Raw genomic sequence first — 14,577 nt, forward strand, 5'->3', positions numbered from 1 at the left:
CTCAAGATTGCTTTGGCTATTCAGGGTCTTTTGTGTTTCCATACAAATAGTGAAATTTTTTGTTCTAGTTCTGTGAAAAATGCCATTGGTAGTTTGATAGGGATTGCACTGAATCTGTAGATTGCTTTGGGTAGTTGAGTCATTTTCACAATATTGATTCTTCCAATCCAAGAACATGGTATATCTCTCCCTCTGTTTGTATCATCGTTAATTTCTTTCATCAGTGTCTTATAGTTTTATGCATACAGATCTTTTGTCCCCTTAGGTAGGTATTCCTAGGTATTTTATTCTTTTTGTTTCAGTGGTAAATGGGAGTGTTTCCTTAATTTCTCTTTCAGATTTTTCATCATTGGTGTATAAGAATGCAAGAGATTTCTGTGCATTAATTTCATACCCTGCTACTTTACCAAATTCATTGATTAGCTCTAAAAGTTTTCACGTAGTGTCTTTAGGATTCTCTTTATATACTATCGTGTCAGCTTTACTTCTTGTTTTCTGATTTGGATTCCTTTTATTTCTTTTTCTTCTCTGATTGCTGTGGCTAAAACTTCCAAAACTATGTTGAATAATAGTGGTGAGGGTGGGCAACCTTGCTTGTTCCTGATCTTAGTGGAAATGGTTACAGTTTTTCACAATTGAGAATGAGGTTGGCTGTGATGCCATATATGGCCTTTATTATGTTGAGGTAAGTTCCCTTTATGCCTACATTCTGGAGGGTTTTTATCATAAATGGTGTTGAATTTTGTCAAAAGCTTTTTTTGCATCTATTGAGATCATATGGTTTTTCTCCTTCAATTTCTTAGTATGGTTTATCACATTGATTGATTTGCATATACTGAAGAATCCTTGCATTCCTGGGATAAACCCCACTTGATCATGGTGCATGATCCTTTTAATGTGCTATTGGATTTTATTTGCTAGTATTTTGCTGAGGATTTTTGCATCTATATTCATCAGTGTTATTGGCCTGTAGTTTTCTTTCTTTGTCTGGTTTTGGTATCAGGGTGATGGTGGCCTCATAGAATGAGTTTGGGAGTGTCCCTCCCTCTGGTATATTTTGGAAGAGTTTGAGAAGGATAGGTGTTAACTCTTCTCTAAATGTTTGATAGAATTCATCTGTGAAGCCATCTGGTCCTGGGCCTTAGTTTGTTGGAAGATTTTTAATCACAGTCTCAGTCAGTGCTTGTGATTGGTCTGTTTATATTTTCTATTTCATCCTGGTTCAGTCTTGGAAGGTTGTGCTTTCCTATGAATTTGTCCATTTATTCCAGGTTGTCCCCTTTATTGGCATATAGTTGCCTGTAGTAATCACTCATGATCCTTTGCATTTCTGCAGTGTCAGTTGTTACTTCTCCTTTTTCATTTCTAATTCTATTGATTTGAGCCTTCTTCCTCTTTTTTCTTGATGAGACTGGCTAATGGTTTATCAATTTTGTTTATCTTCCCAAAGAACCAGCTTTTAGTTTTATTGATCTTTGCTATCGTTTCCTTCATTTCTTTTTCATTTATCTCTTATCTGATCTTTATGATTTCTTTACTTCTGCTAACTGTGGGGGTATTTGTTCCTCTTTTTTTAATTGCTTTAGGTGTAAGGTTAGGTTGTTTATTTGACGTGTTTCTTGTTTCTTGAGGTAGGATTGTATTGCTCTAAACTTCCCTCTTTGAACTGCTTTTGTTGCATCTGATAGGTTTTGGGTCATCGTGTTTTCACTGTCATTCGTTTGTAGGTAGTTTTTGATTTCCTCTTTGATTTCTTCAGTGATCTCTTGGTTATTAAGTAGTTTATTGTTTAGCCTTCATGTGTTTGTATTTTTTACAGATTTTTTCCTGTAATTGATACCTACTCTCATAGCTCTGTGGTCAGAAAAGTTACTTGATACGATTTCAATTTTCTTAAATTTACAAAGGTTTGATTTGTGACCCAAGATATGAACTATCCTGCAGAATGTTCCATGAGCACTTGAGAAGAAAATGTATTCTGTTGTTTTTGGATGGAATGTCCTATAAATATCAATTAAGTCCATCTTGTTTAATGTATCATTTAAAGCTTGTGTTTCCTTATTTATTTTCATTTTGGATGATCTGTCCATTGGTGAAAGTTGGGTATTAAAGTTCCCTACTATGATTTTGTTACTGTCGATTTCCCCTTTTATGGCTGTTAGCATTTGCCTTATGTATTGATGTGCTCCTGTGTTGGGTTCATAAATATTTAAAATTGTTATATCTTCTTCTTGGATTGATCCCTTGATCATTATGTAGTGCCCTTCTTTGTCTCTTGTAATAGTCTTTCTTTTAAAATCTATTTTGTCTCATATGAGAATTGCTACTGCAGCTTTCTTTTGATATCCATTTGCATGGAATATCTTTTTCCATCCCCTCACCTTCAGTCTGTTATGTGTCCCTATGTCTGAAGTGGGTCTCTTGCAGACAGCATATATATGGGTCTTGTTTTTATATTCATTCTGCCAGCCTATGTCTTTTCGTTGGAGCATTTAATCCATTTACATTTAAGGTAATTATCAATATATATGTTCCTATTACCATTTTCTTAATTGTTTTGTGTTTGTTATTGTAGGTCTTTTCCCTCTCTTGTGTTTTCTCCCTAGAGAAGTTCCTTTAGCATTTGTTGTAAAGCTGGCTTGGTGGTGCTGAATCCTCTAAGCTTTTGCTTGTCTGTAAAGGTTTTAATTTCTCTGTCGAATCTGAATGAGTTCCTTGCTGGGTAGAGTAATCTTGGGTGTAAGTTTTTCCCTTTCATCATTTTAAATATGTCCTGCCACTCCCTTCTAACTTGCAGAGTTTCTGCTGAAAGATCAGCTGTTAACCTTATGGGGATTCCCTTGTGTGTTATTTGTTGTTATTCCCTTGCTGCTATTAATCTTTTTTCTTTGTATTTAATTTTTGATGGTTCGATTAATATGTGTCTTGGCATGTTTCTCCTTGGGTTTATCCTGTATGGGACTCTCTGTACTTCCTGGGCTTAACTATTTCCTTTCCCATATTAGGGAAGTTTTCAACTATAATCTCTTCAAATATTTTCTCAGTCCCTTTCTTTTTCTCTTCTTCTGGGACCCCTATAATTCGAATGTTGGTGCATTTAATATTGTCCCAGAGGTCTCTGCTAGTGTCCTCAATTCTTTTCATTCTTTTTTCTTTATTCTGCTCTGCAGTAGTTATTTCCACTATTTTATCTTCCAGGTCACTTATCCATTCTTCTGCCTCAGTTATTCTGCTATTGATTCTTTCTAGAGAATTTTTAATTTCATTTATTGTGTTCTTTATATTTTTTGTTTGCTCTTTAGTTCTTCTAGGTCCTTGTTAAATGTTTCTTGTATTTTCTCCATTCTATTTCCAAGATTTTGGATCATCTTTACTATTATTACTCTGAATTCTTTTTCAAGTAGACTTCCTATTTCCTCTTCATTTGTTTGGTCTGGTGGGTTTTTACGTTGTTCCTTCATCTGCTGTGTCTTTCTCTGTCTTCTCATTTTGCTTAACTTACTGTGTTTGGGGTCTCCTTTTCACAGGCTGTAGGTTCGTAGTTCCCATTGTTTTTGGTGTTTGTCCCCAGTGGCTAAGGTTGTTTCAGTGGGTTTTGTAGGCTTCCTGGTGGAGGGGACTAGTGTGTGTGTTCTGGTGGATGAGGCTGGATCTTGTCTTTCTGGTGGGCAGGACCGCGTCCAGTGGTGTGCTCAGGGGTTTCTGTGACCTTATTATGATTTTAGGCAGCCTCTCTGCTAATGGGTGGGGTTGTGTTCCTTTCTTGCTAGTTGTTTGGCATAGGGTGTCCAGCACTGTAGCTTGCTGGTCCTTGCATGGAGCTGGGCCTTAGCATTGAGATGGAGATCTCTGGGAGAGCTTTTGCCATTTGATATTATGTGGAGCCAGGAGGTGTCTGGTGGACCGATGTCCTGAACTTGGCTCTCCCACCTCAGAGTCAGAGGCCTGGTACCCAGCTGGAGCACCCAAACCCTGTCAGCCACATGGTTCAGAAGAAAATGGAGAAAAAAAGAAAGAAGGAAAGAAAATAAATAAATAACATAAAGTTATTAAAATAAGAAGTAAATTATTAAAAATTAAAAAGTAATTTAAAAAAATAAAGAAAGAGAGCAACCAAACCAAAAAACAAATCCAATGATAGTAAGCACTAAAACCTATACTAAAAAAAATAATAATAATAACAGATAGAATCCTAGGACAAATGGTAAAAGCAAAGCTATACAGACAAAATCACACACAGAAGCATATACATACACACTCACAGAAAGAAAAAAAGGACAAAAAATATATATATCGTTGCTCCCAAAGTCCACCTCCTCAATTTGGGATGCTTCATTGTCTATTCTTGTATTCCACAGATGCAGGGTACATCAAGTTGATTGTGGAGATTTAATCCGCTGCTCCTGAGGCTGCTGGGAGAAATTTCCCTTTCTCTTCTTTGTTCGCACAGCTCTCAGGGTTCAGCTTTGGGTTTGGCCCCGCTTCTGTGTGTAGGTCACCTGAAGGTGTCTGTTCTTTGCTCAAATAGGACGGGGTTAAAGGCGCAGCTGATTAGGGGCCTCTGGCTCACTAAGGTGGGGGCAGGGGGCAGGAGGGAGGGATATGGAGTGTGGGGAGAGCCTGCGGCGGCAGAGGCCAGCAGGACGTTGTACCAGCGTGAGGCGCGCCATGCATTCTCCCGGGGAAGTTGTCCCTGGATCCCGGGACCCTGGCAGTGGCGGGCTGCACAGCCTCCTGGGATGGGAGGTATGGATAGTGACCTGTACTCGCACACAGGCTTCTTGGTGGCGGCGGCAGCAGCCTTAGCGTCTCATGCCCGTCTCTGGGGTCCGTGCTCATAGCCACGGCTCACGCCTGTCTCTGGAGCTCCTGTAAGTGGCACTCTGAATCCCCTCTCCTCGCACACCAGGAAACAAAGAGGGAAGAAAAAGTCTCTTGCCTCTTCGGCAGGTCCAGACTTTTCCCCAGACTCCCTCTCTACTAGCCATGGCGCACTAGCCCCCTTCAGGCTGTGATCATGCAGCCAACCCCAGTCCTCTCCCTGCGATCTGACCTCCGAAGCCCGAGCCTCAGCTCCCAGCCCCACCCGTCCCGGCGGGTGAGCAGAGAAGCCTCTCGGGCTGGTGAGTGCTGGTCGGCACCGATCCTCTGTGCGGGAATGTCTCCGCTTTGCCCTCCCCACCCCTGTTGCTGTGCTCTCCTCCACGGCTCCGAAGCTCCCCCCTCCGCCACCCGCTGTCTCCGCCCACGAAGGGGCTTCTAGTGTGTGGAAACCTTTCCTCCTTCACAGCTCCCTCCCACTGGTGCAGGTCCCGTCCCTATTCTTTTGTCTGTGTTTTTTCTTTTTTCTCTTGCCCTACCCAGGTACGTGGGTAGTTTCTTGCCTTTTGGGAAGTCTGAGGTCTTCTGCCAGCATTCAGTAGGTGTTCTGTAGGAGTTGTTCCACATGTAGATGTATTTCTGATGTATTTGTGGGGAGGAAGGCGATCTCCACATATCACTCCTCCACCGTCTTGAAGCTGCCTTATATTGATTTTAAATTTCATTTATTATAATGAGATGTGCTGTAATTAATATGGGTCCCATGTTTTGAAAAGTTTGATCTATAAAACAAATTGAATTTGTCAACAAATAATTCAGATGCCACATCGTTTAAAAGTTAATCAAAATCATATAACTGCAGTCCAGATTTTCAGATCAACATTAGAAATCAGTGTTGTTGCCCTGAATTAGTAATATTTCATCCAAAATGGAAATGAAAGGTTATGTTTATTTGTTACTGTGTAATTTGTCAGGAAAGCTCATGATCTACCTGCCACATGTTGACATATGAGAAACAGCTCTGAGACCTACAAATTGACACTACTACGCTAGCAGATAACACTTAGTCACGCTTTACAAGGATAAGTAGAATTAATGGTTGGTATTACTTTTCCTCCCTACCTTAAGAAAAAGAAAATGTTTTTCCAAAGATGTGAGTGTGACTATGTAAACCATAGCAATAAGAGTAAGCACTGAAGAATTTTTTTAAAGATAGATAGGTAGGTAGGTAGGTAGGTAGGTAGATACATAGATAGATAGATAGATATAGAGATAGGTAGATTATTGGCTATGCCTTTCAGGATGAGACATTTATATCGTGGGAAGAACTGTGTCCAGCCTGAGGTCAGGAATGTGCTGTGTCCCTTCTTTGCATGCTGCCTCTGCTTATTGAAGCTTTCTCAGTGTTTGGTTGGTATGCTTAATAGTCTGTGGTTTAGCATTGTGGTAGCTTCCTTATTTCATTGAGATCTCTTGCTTCTTTATTCTTTTAGGTTACTAAATTCCCCAAAACACAATTCAGTATGCAACACTCGATATCAGTTTGTCCTAAGGGCACTGTGTGCTGTTTTATCAGCAAATTAAATTCTTTTTTTTAAAGACAATTAATATATTTGTTTGTTTATTTTTATTTAATTTCTTTTGTCCTCTTCTTTTCAGGTACCAACTATTCATTTGTTGGATACCTATTGATGGATTTTTATTTCTATTATCAACTTTACAATCATTTTCATTTTCTTATTCTTGCCAATTTTATTCTGAGTGATTTCTTCAAGACTATTCCCTTGAAGCCTACTTGTGTCCCCAACATTATTTTATTAGTGTTTATTCTAGTTTTTGGTGCTTCCAATGTAGTTCATGTATGATAGAGCTTTCTTGTTTCAATTTTGTTTTGAATGAGCTCTTCAAGCCCACCCATGTTTTGTGTCAATACCTTTTTTAGTCACATTTATTCTAGTTTTTGGTGTTTCCCAGTTTCATGTCTCTAGTCATGTTTATTTTTGTCTCTCATTTCTATTTTAAGCTCTGCCTCATAAATTTTAATCTTTTTGTTGCTTTGTAATGTCCTTTGTATCATTGTGTTTCCTTTTTCAGCTCTCTCCTCTGTGTGGGTATGTATATATAAGATATATATCTTAGTCTGTTCAGGCTGCTATAAAAAAAATACCACAAACTGGGTAGCTTATAAACAGGATAAATTTATTTCTCACAGTTCTGGAAACTGGAAGTCCCAGATCAGGATGCCAGCATGGTCAGGTGAGGGCCCTCTTTTAGGATGCAAGACTGCCAACTTCTTTCTATATCCTCATGTGGCAGAAAGGAAGGAGTGAGAGTTCTATAGGGTCCCTTTTATAAGGGCACTAATATAAGGTACCAAAGGCCTAGCTTCCTAATACCATCACATTGGGCATTGGGATTTCAACATTTGAATTTTGGGGGGACACAAACAGAGCATAGCAGCAATCTCTCTCTCTCTCTTTTTTTTTCTCTCTCTCTCCCCGCTCTCTCTGAGAGACAGTTGTAATTTTTTTGAGAGTGTAGGCAATTATTTGTCAGACAATTTTCTGTGTCTCTTTGGTTGATTACTTTTGTGATGTATGTCTAACACAGTGAATGTTTACTATTTGCAGACATAGTTCTAAGCCCTTTATGCTAATTCTCTCATTTAATGTAAGTGCTTCATTTGCTTTTGCATATGCTATTGTCCGACCCCCACTTCTGCTACTTCTTATTCTTCTCCTTCTCCAACTCCTCCTTTTCCTTCTTTCACATTTCTTTCTGATTATTAGTCAAGTTTGAAGGAATGGAACAAGTTACTTACAGGAGATGGTAAAGCACTATGGCCGTGAGGGAATTGCAGAGTAGAGTGAAGATGGCAACAGACTCTACTGGGCTTGTTGTCTCCAACACAGTCTCTCAAAATATATTATTTTCTTATACAGTGGGAACATTTCTGTTCGGTGTTCTTGCAGTGTTGCATACAGAAAAGCACTTTATATCCATTGCAACTTGGCCCTCACTAATTTCTTCTTCCCCCTTACTCTATCACACTTCTAGCAGTGACAAATTCACCACTCTCCCTTCTTTTCTCAACCAACCTCAATCTTAGACCAGGAATTGCAAACTCAAGTACCTACTCAAAGGACCAGATATATAGACCTTACAAGTATACCAGCTTTGATAAGCCAGTATATTTTTTACATTTAAAAAAAGTCTTTTAAAAATTATACAGCAAGACATTTTTTCTCAGTTTTTTTAGTCGAACTCCACTAGAAACTACAGTTACAAATAAAAAGATAAACCACATACATACACGCACACAGACAAAGCAAAATAAAAAAATAAAAGTTTGAAAAATAGAGGCATCTGAATTTCATCAGTCTGTATAGTTTCACTTAATTATTTTTCCATTGCAATTCAAATAAAATGAATTTCATACTGACCAAGTGCTCACAACTGCCCAGTTCTTACCCTTGATACTGAACAGGGCCCTATGGGGCTCCTGTGCACGAAAGCCTGTGTCCCCCATTTCTCCGATTACAGGAAATAGGCTTCATTCAGCCACCATGAACTTCCCTGAGTTCCAACAGGCAGACTCAAGCAGTTTGTTAATTAGGGAAGGGAGAGGATGTGAGACAAAGGAGAAACGAACAGTCAAGAGAAACAATAGTGCAGCCTTGGGGCAAGGTCCTGGTTCCCCATCAAGAGATACATAGAACAATATATTTGAGCTGTTTTGCAGACACAAACCCTCACTAGGTGGAAGAAATTAATGGTTAACGGTGGTATGCTGCACGTAGACCCCAGATCAGTTGGAACCTGAAGGTTGATGATGCTGACTCCTACTTACCTCACCACCAACCAGTCAGAAGAATGTCCACGAGCTGACCATGCCCTCTTTGAACCATTACTATAAAGCTTCTCACTAACCCCTCCAATTTGGGGACACACAATTTTGAGGGCATTAGCCCTCTGTGGCCCCCTTCGCCTGGCAAAGCAATAAAGCTATTCTTTAGACTTCACCCAAAACTCTGTGTCGGAGATTTAATTCGATGTCGGGGTACAGAGGCTGGATTTGGCTTCACCCTCTGCTTTTTCTTGGTGAAACTTTAGTCAGGCCTCTCTCCTTGCTGTCAATTCTGCTCATCTCCAAGCCTGAGCAAACACTAAAAACCACGACAAGCTCCCTTTATCAGCTTATTCCAATAACTGGCTGACCACAGCAGGGTACTTTTCCTATCAGACTCCCTGGTCATTTCCTCTTGCTTGCCCAACTTCCTCTTAAAAGTTCCTGCTAATCTTTCCTTACTCTTTGCATTTATTTCTTAGGCCTGCTGTCACAAATTATCCTAAACTGGGTGGCTTAAAACAAAAGAAATTTATTCTCTTACAGTTGTGGAGGCTGGAAGTCCAAAAGGTCTTCAAGGTGTCAACAAGGCCATATTCCCCCTGAGACTCGGTACAATCCTTCCCTGCCTCTTTCTAGCTTCTGGGGGTGGCCGTTAATCATTGGCATTCCTTGGTTTATAGCCACATCACTCCAACATCTGCATCTACCTTCACATGGCAGTCTTCCCTCCTATTTTCACATGGTCTTCATACAGTCATACTGGATTAAGGGCCCACCCTCCTCCGGTATGACTTCATCTTAACTCTGTGCAATGACTCTATTTCCAAATAAGGTCACATTCTGAGGTAGTGGAGATTAGGATTTCAACGTATCTTTTGGGGAGACACAATTCAACTCATAACACTTCTCCTTACCTTACAAAAGAAAAGACTTTTTCTGTTTGATGTTGAGATACTTGAAGACTTCTGATATTGGAAACTATTTCAATAGTCTTTCTTCTAAATTAAGCTTTTCATTATCCAAATCCAGATTTGCGTTTATTTGACAATATTTTATGGTGATATAGTATGATTTCATGTTTAAATAAAATTTGTTCTATCACCTTTCTATTAATCCATGCAGGATTAATGAGCAATAAAAGTTGATGATTTGGGAGATTTTTTTTGTTTTGTTTTGTTTTGTTTTCATGGATGACACGTGTCATTTTTACAAAAAAACATAAAAGTTATTTTTTGGACTAAGACCTTCATGAAAAAACAAGTATTTTTTTTCTCTTTCTTGCACAAAAGACAGAAAGAAAGACAGCTGGTGGTGAAATGCTTAGCAAGTTACTGGCAATATAAAACTGGAGGCTACATCTTAATTGGCTAATTCAAACAGGGTTGACTTTAAAATTAGACGCTATTCATATGAAAATTTAAAATTCAGCCAATCTTCTCTATGACTGACTTTGGTTTAATAACATTAAACCCAAATCTGTGAGTCTAATAATCGACACTGTATAGAAGACATCAGAATGTTTTACTCTTTGTCCAAATATTTATTATATAAACTTTTGGATTTAAAATGATTTCCTTTAGAATTTATAATATACTGGGAGAGGTCAAGTTTAAATACAGAAAACTGGGTGAGTAGCCCAGAAGAGAGCCTTTAACATACAGTCTTTAGAAAGAGGTAATATTAAACATATAATTAAAAGACAGGTCACTGAATGTGTACAGGTATATTTTAAAACAGATAACTTTGATGAAACCAGAATCCTCAAATTTCAATATTTTCTATTCAGATAAATGACAATAAATTCTGAAAGTGAAAGAGTTTTAAGCCAATGATTCATCTTCAATGAATCATCTCGTTCAAAGAACGGTAGAAACGAAGATAATGAAGCCATCAAGACAACACTAAAGTCCATAAGTACAGTTAGGAGTAACTTGGAGTAACATGAGCGACTGTTGGCTTAACAAGAGTTCAGCAACTTGGAAATCTCTGTAGATAAGAAGGATCTATGATGGTTATTGAGAAGGAGAGATAATGAGAAGGGGAGCTCTGCAATTAATCACAGAAAATCAAGAGATGCCTTTAGAGTCAGAGAAATAATGGATCTGACCCTTAATATTTTCTAATAGTAAACTGGAGTAATGGCAGTTAACCTTCCAGGCTGTGGTAAGGATTAAGAGAGATAGCATATGTTAAATCCTTAGTACATTGTGTAGTTCATAGTAGATATTAACCTTCTAACTTCCTCTTCACTGGATCATAGGATAGATTTACCAGGTTAAATTACAACTCCCAGTTCAGAATCAATTCAGCAATCCCATTCAGAAAACAGCATGAACTACATATTTATTTTAAAATTGTATTCTTCAAAGAAATTGCTATTGAAGTTATTTTTACTCTCAAATGCATCTGTGCCTTTCTCAGTCAAAATGCGAGTCTTTCCGCATGTATAAATTTATTATTTAACATCTTCATATAGAGATATTTTCTATGGATTAAACCTATGAATGAACAATATTTTAATAAATCCATATGATTTAAAAAGCAGCCTTTGTACTCCTAATCATAGTGCACATAAATATCTCTTGTCATGGAAATCAAAGAACTATTGCTTTGAGTTGTAACCTGAGTTCTTTCCATAGTATGCAGTGCTGACTAGTGGCTAATTTATGAAGAAAACAACTTAGTGTATTTTGCATGGCAGAGCAAGAATTCTAGTACTACATATCTGCCCAGTATGACAGTGTCCTGCAACATCATCATTCATTCATTCACACGTTCATTCACACATCCTGCACATTCACCAAGATATTTATTGCCTACTACTCTGTGCCTCATGCTGTACTAGACATAGGTTCAAACACACAATTAAACACTGTAGACAAATGCCATGTTCAAGAAATTAAAGGAAGATCATGTGTCTAGAACACAGAGAATGAGGGGCTGTAGGTGGGAGATGAGGCAGGACCAGACCATGTTAAGCCTTGAAGGTCATGGTGAAAGTTTTAGTATTTATCCTAAGAATAGTGAAGAAGAAGTGGAGACATGATAAAATTTGAATTTTAACATGCATATCACTCTGGTTCTAAAGCGGAGAAGACCGGAAGGATAAGAGGACCATAGTTAGGATGCTATTAAAGTTAATATCATAAATATCTAAAAAAGGGGGGGATCAACAAGCGAGGAGGGAATTTAAAAAAATAAATAGCTGGTGAGAAACAGTGGTAGTTTGAAGTAAGGTATTGGTAGCAGAGCTGGAAAAATGTGAATGGATTTAAGAAATATTTATGATCTATGATTGGAAAGATTTTGTGAAGATAGGGATATGGTCTAGACAGCAATGAGATTTGTGGTAGGTTGAGGGAGAGATGTCAAACAAGATTTCTGGATTCCGAGGCTGCATCGTGACGCCACCGACTGTGCTAGAAAACATTACAAAAGGGTCATGTTAGGGGGTAAAGCTATTGGATTGGGTCTAATCTTTTCTCCCATACCCAAAGTTTGTAGTACTTTATTGCTTCTAACATTTTTTGCTAGATTTTTTCCCTATTATAAAAATAATCAAGGCTATTTTTTTAAAATAAAGGAAAGAGAACTATAGAAAAAGACCAAAAAATCATTTATTGTTCTATCAATTTTAATAAAACAATGGTAAAAAATATTGGCTAGATAGTATGTGAATATTTTACTTTACTTGAGATTTAAGTCCCCGTGAGGGTATATTTGTTTTCAATTTAACTTTTTGAAAGGAGTCTAAAGTGTAAATCCAGGATAAATTTAAGATGTAATTGCTAAAAGTTAGAAAAAATTCTAGTTACCCTTAAAATTGGCTAAAAATCATTATATTAGAGTTTTCTAACCAATTGGAGGAAAGAGGCACTACCTTGAGTTATCTTCAGAGCTTCTCTATTTATTCAAATGTATTGTTCATATCATATATGACTGCAGCTGGCATTCTGAGAGGTTGTCATGTTTCAGGAGAGTGATGACATAGTAGGACACACAAAGATTTTTCTAGGTTATGTAATGTGAGAGAATTTACCCTTTGGGATTTTAAATTGCAGACAGGACCCCTGCTAATGTTCCACTGTTCAAGAGCTCCAGTTTTATTAGGTAATACTGACTTTTCCAAATATGATATTTTATACACAGTAGTTCTTTAATGTAATCACAAAGTGTGCCATTAAGGAAATGTGCTGTGTCTTGAATGAAGGAAATTCAGACAAAAATAAATACAGATGAAACAAACAAATCATATAATTAACTTTCTCCTGCTCTACAGCTGACCAGAGTTTAAGTAATTTCATTGATCTTTTAGCTATAAATCGAGAAAGACTAACAGAAATCTTATTCAGTGATAGGTATAATTCTTCAAAACATGCGATGTTTACACTGGTTAAAAGTTAGTGCCTTCAGGATTCTAGGCTTAGATTTTGTGTGTGTGTGTGTGTGTGTGTGGGTGTGTGTGTGTCTCATATCTGACTTAAAATACTGCCAGTTTTCTGACAGGCATTCAGTTCTAGAATGTACAGGGCATACATGTGGGACAGCTAAGTGGTATTTCAGATTCATTGTTGATATGCTGAGCAATATTAACGTTATTTTTAAAATTTGAATTGCAAGAGTTTCTAGGAGCCATTTTAGAGTTCTGGATATTATCTCTGTTGAAGAAAGGAATTCTGAAGAAAGAAATTTAAAAAACTTTAAATATGAGGAAAATATTCATCTTTTACTCATCCATCATTTTTAAAAAATTGAACACCTATTCTCTGTCGAACTCTAATACAAGGGAAGAAAAAGGAAAAAGGGAGATAGCTCCTACTTTAAAGAAGCTTGTAGTCTAGTAGACAAAAGAGGCAATCAAACACATAATTGAGATATAATTTGTTAATTGATCCTAGAGGCAACAACATTTTATGAGAACTCCAAAGAGGTAGCCCAAAATTCAGCCTGGGAAGGAGCATCTATTAGCCAGGAGTCTTTTCATTTGCATGTGATAGAATTCCAACTCAGGCTTAGCCAAACCTGGATTTATTTTCTCACATAACTGAGCAATTGCCTTTGCATCTACTTGGGATGGAGTACTCCTGTCAAATACTGGAAATTGTGGAGACATGGAGATGGGATAACGTCTTCCATTTTAGTAGACTTGAGGGATGGGCAAGTGTCTCATCTCAGTCTCTTTCTTGCCCTGCTGAGAAGGAATTTCGGAGTCCAGAAGCAAGGGATGGAAAGGCCAAGAACCAGAGGTCCTTTCAATGAGTTGAGGCTCATGAGGCTATGTTGTTTGTACACTGGTTTAGTTGGTCGAGTCAAGGAGTTTATTATAGCGGGCAGTCACTTAGACTAACAGTTCTCAAGCCTGACTGCAGTTTAATATCACTTTCGTAATTAAAAAAAAAAGTCAATGAATTAAATCAGAATTTCTGGTGATGGGGCTCTAGCATGGATATTTTTAAGTGTTTGGATGTGGAAAGGAAAAGAAACTGTGTGGTTTTTCTAGACCCAGGTGGTGCAGAGACTACTTACCTACACAGGAAAGGGCACAAGTGAGATTTCGTAAAGAACAGTGGGCAGAGCAAATGGCAGTCTCGTGAATCAACACTCATCATTTTTGATCTAAGGCAGTGACCTCAGCATGAAGGCTGGAGCAGCCCTGCATTGACCAGAGGCTAAGGACTTGGGGAGATGGCATTTCATGAAATAACTTCAAGAAATAACATTTATTATTATCTTACCTTTGGTTTTACCCCCAGCCTGATGTAGCCCCAGGGGAAGTAGCTATCACATTTTTATATTTATTTGCTTATGCCACACAACAATACATTCTTCAAAGGTAAAGTATCTTATTCATCTTTGTATTGCCACTGCCTAGAGGACACAATACCTGGCACATACAGGACACTCAA

The sequence above is a fragment of the Delphinapterus leucas genome, chromosome 5, assembly GCF_059928025.1.
Source record: "Delphinapterus leucas isolate spDelLeu-1000000601 "Yukka" chromosome 5, BTC_Dleu_Yukka2, whole genome shotgun sequence".
Taxonomy (NCBI): domain Eukaryota; kingdom Metazoa; phylum Chordata; class Mammalia; order Artiodactyla; family Monodontidae; genus Delphinapterus; species Delphinapterus leucas.